We start from the raw sequence: 19500 nt of genomic DNA on the forward strand, positions 1-19500 counted from the left end.
AAGCTTTGCATTTTGCATCACTACCCTTAGCTGCATAGTGGAGTAGAGCAGAGAAGGATTTTCTTTCACCAAAACAGATCAGTTCCAGGCTTGCATCTCAGATGTACCTTCTGCCAATTTCTAGCTAAACTTTCAGGTCTTCTTTTTAAGAAAATCCTCCCCTATACCACTTCATCATGAAGATAGATAACTGGTGATTCAAACACATCTCTTCTAATAATACTCTTTGGTGCACCACGTGAGGTAAATCTGCCCTGTGATTGGATATTGGAAAAACATGTGATGGTGAACCAATTCTGATTGGACACTCACATTGCGCATGTCATCACACAGCTTCTATGAGGACTACAAGCATGGAGCAGCGCTGGATCGAAAGTCCTCGGAGTGTACTTTTCAGCAAAAAAAGTAAGTTTCTATCTAATATCATTAAAAACTGTGTATCATTAAATAAAACTTGTTTTCCACCGTCATATACAACAGGGCCGACCCCAGAGGGTTTTAATGTCAGATTTTTGTAAATGTTTAGCAATGGAACCCAACCCAGAGAGCCACAACGGAAGGCAAGGAAAAATGAATTGTCCAACAGAGTTCTCAAACCAAGCACTTAATACAAAAATGCAGGCAAAAATCAGGAAAACTGGATGGCAGCAAAAGACTGCAACTAGGAAAGGGCACTGGAACTGTAATGCAAGAAAGGGGGAAGAAACTATGCAATCTGGTGATGAGGGAACACACTAAACACAGTTGAAAAACTTATTAAACAATAAAGCATGGAATTGCAGAAATATTTTACACCAAAAGGGCCCAAACAGGAAGTTAAGGTATACAAAATGAACTTGGAGAAAATATCCAAGTAAAACCACCAGATAATAGCTACACTGGGGGGAAATAGCCAGATAACACAAAGAACAGTAACAACCCAATGATAATGATACTAGTATGTGGACAAATGGATGTGCACAAATCACTTAATTGATACTATTTGCTCCATAATATACAGTATAGTCCAATAGATTATGTGCAAAAATCAACACCATCAAGTGAATACTGAAGCACCTCCCACCTTTACTCCTGCTGGAATTTGTGCTAGACTTTATTTATTTATGTATTTATTAGTTTATTTTCTGAGCACACCATTCACAGGAAAGATTATTTTTCCCAATCTGTACACCAGGTACAAAAAATTCTAAACAGGCAGCATGTCCATGATGTACCCCTTTAAATGAAAAACTTCAACCTCCCCCAATATTTAATCCAAAGTTATGACCTTGAGAATATGTCACATCACAGAGGAAAATATGCACTAAATCTTAACAAAATCAGGCTGGTACTGCACATGGATGCCTTTGTAAGTATATTCAGATACAGAATGTTTACCATCTGTGTGTGTGATTGTTTGTAGAAGTGACTTTTCCTTGTGTATGTGCAGCGCACAAAGGCGAATGTCGTCTTGGCAAGTACAGCTTTAGATAGATAGTGGGCCTCTGAATGGGACAAAATAAGTGTTTTAAAGCCAAAGCTCAGCATGTCAAAGAGATTAATGCGGTGCTATTGTCTCTGGCTCTCATCAAAACACTTTTATCTGCTGAAAATGACAGAGCTTGCACTTTTCATTATGTACGTTAGGTAGTGAGCTGGGCTCCATTCCCCTCAGCCCCCACTTTCCTTTTCATGAAAGGACTGCATTTGGGGTTGAATATGAATTCCAATGTGTGTTGGACAGGGTGGTGTGTTTGTGTGCACAGAGGTTGGGAGGAAGATGCAATTTGTGTTTCAATCTTGGGTGTGCAAGGTCTCATTTGTATGCCCTGCTTGCCATTGCTGACTTCTGAATAAAATTTGATACAATAAATGATGTTTCATGTCATGTAAACATGGATATGAAGAATATGGATTACTCAGGAGATGGCATTGATTGTTAAAAGTGTCTCTGAACAGTGGGATGACAACTTCAGAGGGTGTATGTGTTTTGTGGCTATATAAGTGTGATTATGTGCAATATTGCTGAAATATAAAATCCCAGGACTTGTTAACCCAAACAAAGGAGGTAAATACTGCAATAGTACTCATCAGACTTGTATTACAGATGAACACATTTATTTTCATTTTAAAATGTAATTGGTTAAGACTGTTAGTTCTGGAGATGAGAAATGTGAATCATAAATGTATCTGACAATGCATCCCAAAAAATGGCAGACCGCACATCTCATGATCACTTGTTACTGGACACAATACTCTTTGAACTGTATGGCATCAAAAAAATGTAAATATAACTGGATATATCAGTGCATTTTTAACAATTGAGTGGACAGAGATGTCTGGACACAAATGCTGACTGAAACTCACAGCTCTGAATATTAGGGCCCCTTCACACACAGTGCGAAGTTTGGTCGAAGTGCGCATGATGCAGGAATTGTGTGCAAACCGTGTAAAATTGTCCCTGCTCCTAATGCTTCATACACCCGTTGCTACAACTATTTGCACACACCAGTGGCTGAAAGACAAAGTGTGCGCTGTGTGAACCCATCAAACCCTCTTGCAGCAGGTGTCAGACAAATTCCAGCTGACACACATAAACATCTAACATCACTCGTTTGGCACTTAGAAAATGTGTGCCACTCTTGGCACGACACCTTTCTGCAGACAAGCATTGTCGTGCTGGCAGTGAAATTTGTCTAATTCCCCCACGACTGTGGAGTTGCTGAGATGTGGCATGCTGTCGGCTCCCCCACAACACGTGTGTGTGTTGCGCGCTTCCCCCGCCCCACCAACACTTATGCGTGTGGTCCCCCCCCACCACCGCAGGCGAGCTGCATCTCATCTGATCACAGAGTGACACCTTGGTCTGTGCACTGAATGGATGGGGGCGTGGCAGCTGTTGAAATCTCTGCTCCTGAACATCAGAGCTACACATCACGCACCGTGTTTTGACGGATGTGCGTGTGTGTGCTTGCTGTACTCACATCAATAAACATAAAAAACACATGTTGCTTCTGCAATGGGCTGGAGAGTGCACACACACTGACCAGCTGTTCCAGCTGGGCCGGACCGTCAGTTTATGTGGACATGCAGCAGACGATCTTCATCACGTGCAAAATCTGTTGGGCCGGCATCGTGCACACCTGCCCGCTAGTGCCATGTTTTGTGGTGTGTTCATACAACCTCTACCGCAGTGAGTTGCCCTGGAGTTGTATGGAAATTGACAAAATTCGCACTATGTGTGAAGAGGCCCTTAAGAACATTTACTGGTTTGTAAAGCAGAGTCCAGCACACAAAAAAGCAGTCCAAGATCAGCAAACAAATCAGGAACATCAGGCGATAAGGTGTGGTCAAACAAACAGGCAGGTGGTCAAAAAACACAACATGGCAAGCAGGACTAGAAAAGCACATGAACAGAGCTGGAAGTGATGGCATAAAGCACAACAATCTGGCGGGGAACTAGTGCAACCAGTGAAGCTTATATACACCCTGGTGATGAGCTACAGATTAGAAACAGGTGTGTGGAAAGCTCTAGAACATGGTGTGGCCCAGACAGTGTGCACCGCCCACTACCAAGCAACATTAGAGATAGGGAAAGACATAGCCCAAGCAGAACAAAACAGAACAAGCATGATACAAAAAGTCCAAATCATGACAATTTTATCAACACATATTTGTGGAATGAGTTGATTTTTTTTCAGCAATTTAGTCTTCCATTATAGTGAATGTGCTATTAATATGGATTATCAACATGCACAAACAACACACAATTTAGGAAAAAAAGATTATTCCCGATATTATACGAAGTTCAAGTTTATTATTATAGCCATTTCAGCATTATAATAAAATACAGTTGATAGGAATGTGCTTTGGTATGCTCACATATCTCACATCACAATAACAACACAATATGCACAAGACAAGAAGCCAGAAAAAGGCACATACAAACAAAAGGGAGTACAACACTAATATACATAGAAAAGTTTACAGAAAATAGCAGCAGTAAGGTTCAGTGGTGCAAAAAGTGCAAAGAGAGATCGACCATGGTTATGAGGTAAAACAGTAAAGTGCTTAGTGCATGTTCAGGTGAAGAATAGCTTGTGGATAGGTACAATCCCTAAAGCGTGATGTTTTACATGTGATGATTCTGTACCGCTTCCCTGATGGTGAGAGGTGAACAGATGGTGTGCTGGATGGGAGGGGTCAGAGGTGATGTTACTAGCTTTCCTGGAAATCCTGATGTTATAGTGTGAGGCTATGGTAAACAGACTAGCAGAGGTCTCAAACTGGTTCCAGAAAGCGCCAAGAGGGTGCAGGCTTTCTGGAACCGGTTTGAGACCTCTGGACTACAGCTAATGATTTTAGAGGCCCTACGTACTACTCTCTCAAGCTCTTGTTTGTCCTGGCTGGTAGCACTATCATACCAGACAGGATGGAGAAGGTGAGCACATTTTCAATGGTAGCATGATAGAAGTGGGTTATATCTGCTTGACTGACCCTAAATTTCCATCAGTTGAAGGACGAAGTGAAGAACATCAAATGAGAAAAGAAAGCAGTGTTTCTAAATAAAGATCTTTTTTCCTGAATAAAAATGTTTTTTTTTTTAATTTGCCAAGCTAGCTGGGTTTAATTGCCAGCACTTTGTGGAACCTTTCCTCATTAGCACAGTTGCTACTTGACAAAAAATAAGCTGACAATTCTCCCTGTTGCAGTTACACATGCCTACAATAAAGCTGGGCAGGTTTAGCTGATTTTGGAACAGTGTAACCATGAAGGCTTGAACACGAAGCAGAATCAGGTGACTTCAGTGGATGGCTCTTAGTGCAACCTCAGTGGCACAGCTAATGCCATACGAATCACACAAATTGGAAAAACAAACTGAATTTGAGCTGCATTCGTATGGGAGATACATTATTACAGCCATGTAGGAATGTCATTCATAAACCCAGAATGTGGTTCAAAGCTGGCTTGAATGATTCATGCACATTCGAGAGCAGCAGTTTCTGAATCGAGGTCAACTACCGACACAACACAGCATGTAATATGAAAAAATAAAAACAGAATAAACTAAAAAAGACCAAGAATATAAAGAACACTGCACAAAAGCAATCCCCCTCCAATGCTGTACGTATGTGCCACCCAAGGTCTGGGTGGAAGGCAAGCGGGGGGCTGTGGCAGGGTGAGTGCTGTGGTCTGTGCTATTGAAGACCTGCTGTGTCACACTGCTGGGTGTCAAATGACATCCAATTACATGTAAAACAGGGTCCCCTAACCATTGCATCACTGGAGGCAATATGTGATCGGATTATGACAGACATCTGATCACTGAAATGCACATCCACAGCCGTTAATACTGGTAATAGCCACCAGTCATGTTCCAATGTAGTGAATCCATGTAAAGAGGCACGTGCACCCTCTCTCTCTTACCCACCAGAGAATCAGCTGTTTGGTGCCAGCACACATCCAGGAAAGTGATCAGCTGTTTATGAGCACACACATGCAGCTGAGCACACGTGTTCCAGCCTCACGCATGCACAATGGTTCTGATTGCTGTCCTGACCACAAACGCATGTGTTACTATGATATGAGGTGTAATACAGCTGTGACAACCTGTTCAGCAATCTGCGGTTGAGCATGGCTCTGAGATGCACTAACTCACTGTGCAGCTGACAGGAATGTTACAGATATATGATCATGCCCTTTCATGGATTACATAATGTATGTTAATTATGACCGTCATAGCTGTAACATTACGTGCAGCCACGCTGTGCCCTGTCCCATGGTCAACGCCTCTGACCATGGGACAGGGCAAATTGCACGAATGTCTGACTCAAATTGCATGAATGTCGATTGAATGGCCATTCATACACCATCTGTCCTCATTCATGATCTTGTTTGACAGGTAGGATGGTCAAGACATTCGGCTAGTATTTGACATGCTCAAACAATTTGTACAGCCCCTCGAATGCGGTTTGAATGATTTGAATTGCATATGAATTGCCATTCAAATGTCATACAGCTGTCAGAATGTGGTACGACTGCAACTCGACCACCGTTCGAATGTTTTCCAACACGGGCACAACACAAATGTAGAGCATGTCCTCTGGTGGCAAGAATGTCTCAAATGCTGTTTGAGGCATTTGAATGCAACTCCAATTGCAGGGATGTCGTTTGAATGTCCATTCGTATGCCATTTGTGCTCAGTCGTGCTCTAATGTGATGGGGTATTAGGAATGCCTATGCTTACCTGCTTAAATGAAAGAATCAAGAAAGACAAATGCCATGTTGACAATCAAATGTTTAATGACAATCATGTGAAACTTGTGGAACCTGAAGATATTAACACTTAAGAAGCCCTGTGAAGGTTACTGCTTTGTCAGACAGCAGGATGATATTGTACATGGTTACTGTATTCCACTTTAGGAGAAGACAACTCAGCCAGAGTGTGTTGCAGAGCATGTAGCTTTTTTTTTATGTATTACTTTGTCCAGTCTGGTTTACACTTATTGAATGTATTTTCAATGCTTGCTTTATGAACACTGTGCCAGTTACAATACAACTGCAAGTAAGGGCTGCCTAGAAATTTTGGCACAAAAAGGCATTAACAGTAATAATAGTAATCCCCCTACAGCAATTCATAGGTGACTACATGGATGTTCGGAGATTAAATTGTATTTTTCAGCCTTGTTCCTAAGAATTGGGAAAGTAGAGTACCTAGTGGAGGCATTATCTGGAATGTGTTCTGAATCATACTTTGAGTGTTTGGAAATATGATGGATTCCAGTGCCATTGGTGCCTTGGTCTGTGATGCAAGGTTTACTGACCTTGACTTTCAGGATGATACTGTGATTCTTGAGCATTGTTGTGCAAGCAACAGATCTCCTGTTTGTGGCATTAGATAAGGTAGGATGCAGAGTGTCTGGTTATGCGTTAATACTGGATCAAAACTAAGAGCCTTAGGCCTTCGCTGGCATCTTGAAATAAGCCATCAGAAGTGTATCTTGGCAATGACATGCATGGCTCTGGGATGTCAACTTTTGAGATTAATGCAGGTCCGGGAAGTTGGATGGGAGAATTAAGGTCCAATTATTTAGGATACTACTGTATTCAGGCTTATTGCATGTTTGTGAGACTTGAGCTGTCATAAGTGATCAAAGGTGATTACTGAATGACCTTGGTAGTAAATATCTATGGAAAATTCTGGGATATCACTGCAATGCCTTTTGGTCAAATGAACAGTTTCTGAGTGAGACCTAGTTAGCTAATTAACCAGCAAGTCAGACATAAATAATATGATGTGGTCATTCATCATCAAATCACTATTACAGCCATATGCATACTTTATTTTACATTGATATTTTGGTGTGTTAGCTCACAGGCCATGCATCAGCCTGCTATTGCCTTTAATTACATGTCTGGAAGAACACTTGGGGAGACCAGGTGTTGAGTGTGTAGCATCTGGCATAAAACGTGTGCCAAATCCCATTGAAGATTTGTATGGGATCCACTGTTGTGACCCTGAAAAACCTACAAGTATTGCTTGGTAAATCTATGTTAGTGCAGCAGATAAGTGAAACAATCATGCAAATGGTGATAAAAGCATCAAATTCGGCAGAAATACTTCTTAGACATTCCTCTTTAAAAAAAACAAAACAAAAAAAAAAAACGATTGGCCACTTGACTTTTCAATCAGTGGTCAGGTAGGGGTCAATTGAAGAATTACACAGAGGTCAGAATTAAAAGATGCTCCAATCATATTGAAAAATATCCCACATTATTTGCCTGATCATAAAGGCTGAATCTCAATTCTACCCCTCGGCCCTTCCCCTTACCCCTTCCCCTCCGTTTTGCGCGGGCACGAGAGACAGAGGGGTGTCTCAGTTCTCTTTTTGGAGCGAGGCGGAGGGGTAGGCAGAGGGCTTCAAACCCCTCCGTTTGGAGTGAATCTGGATGCACACTCCATTTAGAGTGGTAGGAGGAGCTTACTGCTGTCTCCGAAAAAACAAACATCGCACCGAAAGAGCCGCACACATGAAGCGGCTTTCATTACAAATTACGATGTTTCGAAAGTTATAACTTGCCAAAAAACTTTACAGGCAGTGGTCTATGACAGCAACGTGTAGGCTGCATGTTGCGTATATTGTCGTTCTGAAGAATATCGTAACTTCGCTCGTGCGCTGAGGCGTTATAATGCATATACACACGAACGCTATGATAAGACACTTGTATATCTTACAATGGAGAAAATCATGATAAAGGATAAGCACGTTAATGTGTATGTTCATAAATCTTTGGATAATATTCAAGGTCTGTAACACGTGTGCATTTTGTAAACAAACAGGAGCCCTGAGCACACTCGTCTCCTACTAAGCTTTCAGGCAGAAAATGAGAAGTTTCACCAGTGGGAATAAGTTGGAAAATATATACACACACACATGTATATGTGAAACACATAACCTGACGTCCTAATAGACTGCGATTATTTGTCAAGGAGATTTCTAAAGAAAATAGGGCTGGATGCAAAAAATGGGAGAATTTGAAAAAGAAATATAAGGTTAACAGAACTAGATGCAGCCCATAACATACATACAGGTGCTGGTCATATAATTAGAATATCATGAAAAAGTTGATTTATTTCAGTAATTCCATTCAAAAAGTGAAACTTGTATACATTCATTGCACACAGACTGATATATTTCAATTGTTTATTTTAATTACTAATTAATTAATTACTAATCAATCAATTAAGAATTAATCAAACAATTTTAATTGTTACTATTATTGATTAATTATTAGTAGTATTATTAATATTAATTAATTATTAATACCATTAATTATTATTATTATAAATTACAAATGAATTACATTAATTAACATGACATGATTGCGATGCGTCAAATCTGCGACTTCTATTTCTTTGCATTTACACAGAAAGGCAAGAAAATAAAAAGAGCAAACAAGCTACTGCAACAAGTTGCGTTTCGGTTGCCATGTTAAAGTATATTGTTTGAATTGCATAATAATTAGGCAACATATTTATTATGCAATTCAAACAATATACTTTATGTATTTTAAATAAATATTGTCATTATTATTGATTTAGAGTAATTATATTTTATTAATACTAAATACATAAAGATGAGGATTATGCATTTCAAATAAAGAGGATTTATTACAGTAATGAATATGCTTCATGTAAGGTTTATTTTGTAGGTTTGTATTAAAATTATCTAAAAAAAAAGTAAATGGGAATTTGTCATGTAATAAAATTAGATAAATCTTAAAAGTTAGGGTTAAATATTTCTGTGAGTGTAGGTGCAGAATGACTTCTGTCTGTTGCATTAGATTAGATAGAGCTTTATTGATCCCTTGGGAAGACTCCCTTGGGGAAATTGTGGAACACCAGTTACACAGATTCATAGTGAAATGGAATAGAGAAGGAATTTCTTGAAATGAGGATCTGAATTTTCAGTGAGATTCTGCCCAAAGTCTCATGGGAAACAAATTATATTTGTTTTCTCAGTGAGTTTAAAGGGCATCATTTTAGATTTTTTTATTTTTTTTATTTTATTTTCATGGCGAAGACTGAACTTGTATTTGTCACAAAAAAAATGTGTAAAAGCCCAAGAGTGCACAATTAATTCCATTGTAAATAAAGTACACTTCAAACCATTCCATGCCTGATACTGAGGTGTCAATGTACCAGTATGCATTCGATAATTTCATATCTACTGTACATGCACTTATAATCTTGTAACTGATACAGAAATATGCTCTTCAGACACACCATGAAACTTAAAAAAAATGAAATCAATCAAATAAAAAACTCCAAGATAAAACTTTTACAAACTGCTGTCGTACACTTGTTTTATTCTGCAGACCATTGCAACCACACTACTGAAATCTATGTGTGTGTCTGTGTCAGCTGAAATTGAGATCAAGAAGCCACATAAGGACAAGAACAAAGCAGATACTCAGCAGCTGTGAAATTCAACATCCATTTGATCAAAGGCTTGGTATTGAAAAGCGGAAAACTTTTGAAGCAACTGCAACAACTGAGAGGCCAATCAATCTGTCTTACATGATTGCCACACACAATTTTGGGCTGGTGTGCTTTAACAGCCCCATTTGTGTTCCAGCCTGTGAACAGTAAAACTGAATAAGTGAAAAACAGTATTGTCACAGAGGACTGCTGATCTCACCACGGATCAGTTTTCTAGAGGATAGAGGAATCCTCGAACATTATACCTGGAGAACTATTCATCATTTTCCAGTTGAGAGTGATATTTGAGTTTCCAGACTGCTGAGGCCAGGGTGACAATAGATTAATTTGTAATTGTTTAGAGATGGAGGAAGATGATACTAAATATGGATGCAGATAAACTTGAATTGTAAATCTTTGAACAATTACATATTACTGCAAAATCCATCAGGAAAGCAGCTGACAGTATTTACACTGGGAGATGTAGAATAAAGAAGATGGGCGAACATAGTAATTGTTATGGCTATGGGAAAAATAAAGGAAAAATACAATCAAAGATATCAAGCAGTTTGTGGGAAGTTTACCAATTGTAACAGTTAGCCTTCCACAGTTATCCCTGGATCCAGATTGTCTGACAGTCTAAAGCCAGGCTCCCATTGCTGATATTTGACACCTGAGTGCGTATGGGTTTTGTGCAAAAATAAATAAATGAATTCAAATTTGGATATTCAATTGGGTCATGAAAATAATGAAATCTGCGGTAAAAGTTTGAAGCATGATCAGCTTCAGATTTATTCAGAATAACAAGAAAAAAACTGGTAAAACTTCAAAAGGCACAGGTTGAAGCCAAGGCTTGCTGCCACCTAACATTTATATTGCATCGGTAATTAGAACAATACATTTTAATCCATACTATTCTACCACATTTTCCTGCATGAGCTCATAAATTAAAGACAAGAAAACCTACATACCCTTTCCAGAAATGATATCAAACAAAATCCTCCTTTATAAATTCCTTTCCTGCCTATCATATTTGTCTATCCCCTGTTTAAACGTCCTATTCTTGAACTGAATGAATAAATAAATAAATAAATCTTACGTCACTTTAAATCTTTAGTTTAAAAAATTGAAACACATCTGTTTAAATGTTTTTGGCTGGATTGAGGTTTGAAGTCACCTTTTCGGCGATGTTACATTTTTTCTTATATTTTTATGCAGTGTTGTTAGTCGTGCTCTATACATTATACAGGTCAAAAAAAAAAAAAAAAGTCTTGCATGGGCTTTGAGAACTGAGTCAGGAAAGTTTTGGTGTGCTGAATCCAAATCTGAGCTCAGATTTCCTCTATCATATCACATTTATATGATCTATATGATGTAATGGCGGTGCCTGTAGTTGCAGCAGCTCGGTGCTCTCACTTTAGCAGCAGTTTTCTTTTGTTTATGTGTGTTTTTTGTTTACCTTTTTTGCACACTCCATGCTCAATTAAAGTTATCTTTATTTATTCTATTTTCATATTTAATATTTGCTGCTACTGACTGGTTGTCACCAATGAATTTTTGTTGTTATTACAATGACAATAAAGTCTCTCTTATCTCTTATTTTTATTTCAGTCTGCATGTTCCTTATTGATGGATTACGCAAAAGTTGTTCATTCACTCATGGGTTTGAGTCCACTAATCATGCACATATGCAGCTTCAAAAGCACAGTTTTTAAACCAGGTTTGGGAAATGTGAGCAAAAGCATAATATCTTTTATGGTGCCGAAAAGGTGTGCGAGACAGCTTTTGCATTAGTGCTTGATACGAGAAATACTTTTTCATATTTCAAAAATGTGATGTGATTGACAAAAAACTAACACCAGATTTAGATTCAGCATCCTTAAATTACCCAAAATCCATTGAAAAACTCCATGCAAGGAAAATCGTGCTGACCAGTGTTATTAACATTGCTCTCAGTTCAACAAAATCATACAAATTAAGTAAAAAAAAACCCTGTCTTGTAATATTGTTAGTGCTGTTTTTAACATATGTTAAAGACATTAAAATTTTAAATTGACACCAATTCACATAGTTATCCACAAAATTAGAATGACTAGATGTAATCTTTTTCAGATAAGAGGCAAGATGTGTCTTGATTTTATTTATAGCTTGTTTTATAAGGTGGTGCAACAAAATAAACATTCAAGCAGAAATTATGTCAATATGCACTGTGATTTATACTGTAAGTCAGGCTGCAGGTTAAGATAAAAGTAAAATACAATGCAGATCATTTTTCTGGTTTGTAGCAAGCAGTGAGTGATCCTGAGTGGAGCATTCTGTGGTGGCTGTGCACAGGGTAGAGGTGTGTGTGTTGGGGGGGGGTGAAGTTCTCTGAGGCACACATCTCTGTGTGTGCACAGCTCCTTGAATGAAGCACACTGCTTCACTCATCACCCAAATGACAGTGAATTTGGACATGTAGGTATAACATGCAGTGATATTGCTGTGCTGTTCTGTTAGAGGAAGCCCCCTGATTCTCCTCTACCACATAAATCCATAGCATAAATCCCATGCAAAACATCTAACAGTTTTCAGATTCTAACAGAGACATTTTAGATTGGTGGAAAAATGTGGGAATAGCACAGACTGTGTGGAGTAACACTGTGTTGTGTATGTGCATAAGGTGTCTTGTCATGGGACTCGACCCTACTCGGATGGAGTGGGAAAATATAGTAGGAAACACAAACCTGCTCTTTTAATAAACTGAGCCCAATTTTTTTTTTCAGAAACATAGAGGTGAAAATCAAAAAATGTTTCACGCATAGAGTAGTGTTCAGAATAATAGTAGTGCTATGTGACTAAAAAGATTAATCCAGGTTTTGAGCATATTTCTTATTGTTACATGGGAAACAAGGTACCAGCAGATTCAGTAGATTCTCACAAATCCAACAAGACCAAGCATTCATGATATGCACACTCTTAAGGCTATGAAATTGGGCTATTAGTAACAAAAAAGTAGAAAAGGGGGTGTTCACAATAATAGTAGTGTGGCATTCAGTCAGTGAGTTGGTCGATTTTGTGGAACAAACAGGTGTGAATCAGGTGTCCCCTATGTAAGGATGAAGCCAGCACCTGTTGAACATGCTTTTCTCTTTGAAGGCCTGAGGAAAATGGGATGTTCAAGACATTGTTCAGAAGAACAGCATAGTTTGATTAAAAAGTTGATTGGAGAGGGGAAAACTTATATGCAGATGCAAAAAATTATAGGCTGTTCATCTACAATAGATCTCCAATGCTTTAAAATGGACCAAAAAAAACAAAACAAAAAGAGACGCATGGAAGAAAATGGAAAACAACCATCAAAATGGATAGAAGAATAACCAGAATGGCAAAAGCTCACCCATTGATCAGCTCCAGGATGATCAAAGACAGTCTGGAGTTACCTGTAAGTGCTGTGACAGTTAGAAGACGCCTGTGAGAAGCTAATTTATTTGCAAGAATCCCCCGCAAAGTCCCTCTGTTAAATAAAAGACATGTGCAGAAGAGGTTACAAAAAGGTTAAAAAAACACATCAACTGGCCTAAAGAGAAATGGAGGAATATTTTGTGGACTGATGAGAGTAAAATTGTTCTTATTTGGTCCAAGGGCTGCAGACAGTTTGTGAGATGACCCCCAAACTCTGAATTCAAGCCACAGTTCACAGTGAAGACAGTAAAGCATGGTGGTGCAAGCATCATGATATGGGCATGTTTCTCCTACTATGGTGTTGGGCCTATATATCGCATACCAGGTGTCATGGATCAGATTGGATATGTCAAAATACTTGAAGAGGTCATGTTGCCTTATGCTGAAGAGGACATGCCCTTGAAATGGGTGTTTTAACAAGACAATGACCCCAAGCACACTAGTACACGAGCAAAAATCTTGGTTCCAAACCAACAAAATTAATGCCTCGCAGATGTGAAGAAATCATGAAAAACTGTGGTTATACAACTAAATTCTAGTTTAGTGATTCACAGGATTGCTAAAAAAGCAGTTTGAACATAATAGTTTTGAGTTTGTAGCGTCAACAGCAGATGCTACTATCATTGTGAACACCCCCTTTTCTACTTTTTTTTTACTAATAGCCCAGTTTCATAGTCTTAAGCGTGTGCATATCATGAATGCTTGGTCTTGTTGGATTTGTGAGAATCTACTGAATCTACTGGTACATTGTTTCCCATGTAACAATAAGAAATATACTCAAAACCTGGATTAATCTTTTTAGTCACATAGCACTACTATTATTCTGAACACTTAATTTTTAATTAATTTATTTATTTTCAATTATATAGTGCTAAATCACAACAGAGTTGCCTCAAAGCACTTCACACAGGTAAGGTCTAACCTTACCAACCCCCAGAGCAACAGTGGTAAAGAAAAAAACCCTCTGAGGAAGAAACCTCAAGCAGACCAGACTCAAAGGGGTGACCCTCTGGTTGGGCCATGCTACAAACATAAATTAGATCATAACATCACAGTCCAAGAAGGCTAAATGGTTGTTTCTGGCATCCTTTACGGTTGGAGAGAACAGGCAGCTCCAGACAGGGGTTTACAGAAAACCCACTCACACTGACCAATATGTGCTCTTTGGCTCAAACCACCCCCTTGAGCACAAGCTTGGGGTGATCAGGACTCATCAACACAGAGCCCTACAGGTGCCCACAAATACAGAGGGAAGGGCTAAAGAACAACAACATGTCTGTAAAGCCCTCACAGTATGTGGTTTCCCACGATGGTCCCTGGATAAAGTGCAAAAGTCTCAAAGAACAAAGAGAACAGACAGACAGGAGACCGAGCCAAGAAGAAGAGTGTCTCTCCCTTATTTAGCAGGAGTAGGGGAAAAACTACAGAGGATCAAAAATCCCAGTTTACTTTAAACCTGTTAACACCTTGAGACAGAAATTTGTTCACCCTACCGACAGGATCCCTAGTTACAAACAGAGCAATGTAGTGTATTCTATCAGATGTCAGGAAAACTGTAACGAACACTACATAGGTGAGACTAAGCCGTTACACAAAAGGCTATACCAGCACCACAGAGAGGGTGCCGGTGGACCTCAGTCTGTAGTTCATCTCCACCTTAAAGACACTAACCACACGTTTGAGGACAAGGAAGTTAAAATCTTAGCCAGAGAAAAGAAATGGTTTGAAAGAGGAGTGAAGGAGGCATTTTATGTGAAACAACTGAAACCCAGCCTTAACCGGGGAGGGGGTCTGAGACACACTTTGTCCCCTGTTTACAATGGGGTACTCAGGTCAAAGCAGTTTCAGTCTTTTGTTCATGATAATGAGTCATTCAGGTCATCAGGAGAGTCGTCAAGGGAGCCGTCAGGAGAGGCGTCCGTCCCATCATTAGGAGGGATAGCTGCCCTGTCATTAAGAGGGTGCTAACTAGAGCACAATAGGTGCTAATCAGAGCTATTGTTTAGTCACTAGCCTATAGCAGTCTGCCTCTCGGTAGGAGGGGTCTGGTTAGGTTTAAAACTCCAGCTTTTGTGGCTTCTGTTTATTCTTCTCTATAAGAGTCAAGACAGAAGTCAGACTACCAGAGCAAGAATTTTAGCTGAGGAAGCTTCTGCAATTTGAAGCGAAACGTCCTCGCGTCAGGCAATCCAGTCCAGTCAAAGATTCAAGCTTCTCTACTATGGAAACCACCTGGACAACTGAGAGCCTTCACAGAAACTCCCAGTCTTTGGCTGCGCCCAGCTCACCGGACATTACAGCAACGCAGACAACAGCTGAAAAAGCTTAAAAGTGATTACAGGACCACAATGACCGGAGTAGGTCGGACCGTAAGGGCTGGAAATGGTTTGACCGCAGGAACGCTGTTTACGGACACTGACCGGCGAGCAACGGGAGGCAGGATGACCGCGACTCGGCCACGGCTTTGTTGGAGGTGATGGATGGTAAGTGTTTTTGTGACTTTGTCTGTAGTCTGCTTGAAAACACTCTTTAATGTTACATATCCCATTGGTGGGAAGCACACTTTAACAAACGAAGATTGTGAGTCTAAACTTGTGTTAAAGTAACATCATTGTCTCATGTATGTGGACACAGTGAGCTAGCTGATTGCTAACTAGCGACCTAGCTAACTCTGCTTTAAAGTATTAAGTTCTGACAGAAAAACACCTAAAGTCAGCATGACAACAAACGTGTACATTTGACTCATTTAGTGTCATTACTGTGATGTGTGTGTGTATTTTTTTTTGACATGTTGCCATTTTGTGTTTTTGTTGAAGAATCCAGTTCCATAAGCGAGGAGGGTTCAAACACCAGCTTCAACATCTGTATCAACGTCCAGCACCACACAGCCACGTGTCATCACTGGTAAGAATAATGTATCTCACATCACGTAACTTTCCCAAATACGATATATATACAGGGTGAACCCCCCCCTCACCAAAAAAAAATGTTTGCAAATTTTGCTGGGCCTTCCCAAAGTTTCAGTTATCTTGGTCGCTTTGCATAAAAGTCATGTTCTTTCAAAATGATGCTCCAAATGGTCTGATTTGTTGGAGGATCATTTTGAAAGAACATAATTTTTATGCAAATTGACCAAGATAACTGAAACTCTGGGATATGATCATACAGAGACTGAAGGGTTTTTTAAACTTCCTTTCTCATTTTTCCCACTTCTACCTTCATTATTGTCCAGGCAAGAGAAAAAGAAGCCTGTTCCAGCAAGCGAATCTGTCCATCTTGAGTGATGTTGAGGCTGAAGCTGAACTGGGTTCAATGTGATCAACACATCCGACTGATCCTTGAGGAAGCAACGGTGGTGGAAGCTCCATTTAATCAGACATATCTTGGCGTGCTGGGCGACCTTGTGCACGCGATGCATGACCGGGGCATGTGACCTGCGCCCCCACCCCAGACTACAGACATGAAACTTTTGTATAGTTTGTGTTGTATTTTTTTTTTTTTTTTTTTGTATTTGCTCTTTTTTGTTGCAGTAAACAAACTGACTCGTGACTGTATCATAATTCATCATTTCTGGCTGAGTCAACAGTAAAAAAACATTTTGTCATTGATGTTTTGGTGCAATGAAGGTTCATTTCTAAGAATTTTTAATTTGGGTTTTGCTGCTCCAGAAGACACTGCACACTACACCTGGCTGAATCTTTACACATATGCTGGAATAATCATGTCAAAACTGAGATTTTACCAAATGGTATTTAACATAAACAAAAAGGTTTAGTCACTTCAGTGAAGGCAGCATTAAACAACCAGTCTTACTGTCTGTAACATTTACATTTATGACCCCATTAAATGTAAAACTTATTTTACTACTGGATTATGCTTAAACAGCTTTTCAAACTGTTAGCCTTTGAATCAGTAAACCTTGGTAACTTTTACAAATCAAACTGATGTTACACAAAAATGGAGACATTTTAGCAAAAAGTGCAAACATTTATTCAAAATTCATAGTGAAACACAACCGGTGTATAACATGATGATGATGACAAAGGTGTCCCATTCCATGGCATGAACCTTTGCAGCAGTGACTCTGAGAAAACCATCTGAAACACACACACAGCATACATATTTTAATTAGTGCTGTCAGGTTATTAAAAAATAATGTAATTGATTACAGGGTTTGTGATTAGTTAATCTAAATGAATCATTTAATTGCAGGTATATAAAAAACTCAGATCTGTGTGTGCTTGAGGCATTTAATAATCAGGTAAAAAAAAGGATCAGGGTTATTTTTGTTACATAATGGAGGTATTAAACAAGCTGTAAATTGATCTTAAATTGGGAGAACTGTCTAACTGTAATTTGCATGGGTTAAATGCAGACAAATTTCATTGTATGTGTCTGTACAATGACAATAAAAGGCTATATTATAAAGAATCTATAAAAACAGAATTGTGGGAGTTTGGAGGCTGATTCTTTCTGCACAAGATGACTCTTTTAATAATTATCTTATTAGATTTCATATTTAAATTTGTCCATAGAACATTAAACTCTGGATGAAAAACAAACGTTTTTAATGTTTTAATCGGTTCGAGTTCAGTGACGAGATTAATTAACTGTCATTAAAACCGATGTCAGTAAACACAAAAACTCCCACATTTGAAACATTTGAAAATGTTTCCTATACACAAACACAAATTCATCATATGATGCCGCCTTTATAGCAACATGTGTGCAGTCAATAGCTCTGATTATATTCGCGAAACCAGCCCTCGCTGAAAAATGCATTGTAATGTTGGAATGTACCTGGATGAGATTCGGATGATTGCGTTCCACATAGCTGGCATGGCTCGGCGCAAGGTTGACTGGCACACAACTGACTGATCAGCCAGCTCACGCTGGAATGCCCCTGTTGCCAGGAACCACAGCATGGCACCTGTGTGAGCACAGACAACTCCTGGCCCCTCGCTGTATTGTCCTTTGGGCTGGCCGCAGCTCTGTGTGCAACTCCAGTAACAGTAGCCTTGGAGATCGAAATCGGTATGTGACCCAATTATCGTTATTTGCAAGTAAATCCTCACATTCCGAGTACTTGGTCATGTCAGACTGCACCATTTGCAAGGTGCTTTAACAAAGCTAATGCAGCGATTGTTCATGCCATTTTAAGCATCACTTTGTGCATGCTTTTATATCCATCCCTATCATTACAAACGTGTGAGTGTTTTAATTGTTCATCACTGTGTAACTGATGTGCACATCACTGACTTCTTGTTTTCACACTATTAATGGTTCCCAACATCACCTTTACATGTCTACAGTGGAACAATAGCTGTAGAAACGTGCGTACGCCAGGCAGAATTTTTGCATGATGCACTGAACATTTCCACGGTCATTTCACTTTTGATACATCTGAACGAGATGGACGTACGCCAGGTATTTGTGTGTAAGCACGCTTTGTACATGAGGCCCCTGGAGTGTCCTGCTCTAATGTCTTGATGTTCAAAAACATCCCAGTTTGTTGACTCAAAGCAGTCCTGCCGCAGATGAAAGGCACCTAGAGGCAATATTCTGACAGTTCTGGATGTAATAAGAGCATTTCTCCTGAAGGGGGTGCATGCTGGGATGAGGAGCAGGGATGGATGATATGATTGGCCCAGGTGTGGTAGTGGCTTAGCCCTAAAGCCACGCTTGACGTTGGAGCAGACCTTACCTAGTGTGGTTGCTGCCCTTGTGGCACATTTAATCTGCTGATGGAATTTAGGGAGCCCTGCTTTTAAATTAGCCTGTTTACAGACCCCTGCTATGATGTGTATCGCCTCAGAATACAATCTCTATTGAATGTTAATGGTGTCATGCAAATGTCCCAGGTCTGAGCTAACATACTATCCGGTGGTATGTAGATGGATATGATAACAACAGTAAAAAGGTAAATGGGCCTGCATTTAGCAGTTACATATGCCAAGTCCGACATATTACCAATTTAGTGTTAATACACAATCCAGTGTTGACATAAATGCATAGCCCCACTCCTCTGCTCGTACAGTAGTCTCTGGTCCAGTCCTGACAGTGCACTCTGTGGCCTACATGCTCAGTAGCTATGA

This window comes from Thalassophryne amazonica, chromosome 1, assembly GCF_902500255.1.
Source record: "Thalassophryne amazonica chromosome 1, fThaAma1.1, whole genome shotgun sequence".
In the NCBI taxonomy this organism is placed as follows: Eukaryota; Metazoa; Chordata; class Actinopteri; order Batrachoidiformes; family Batrachoididae; genus Thalassophryne; species Thalassophryne amazonica.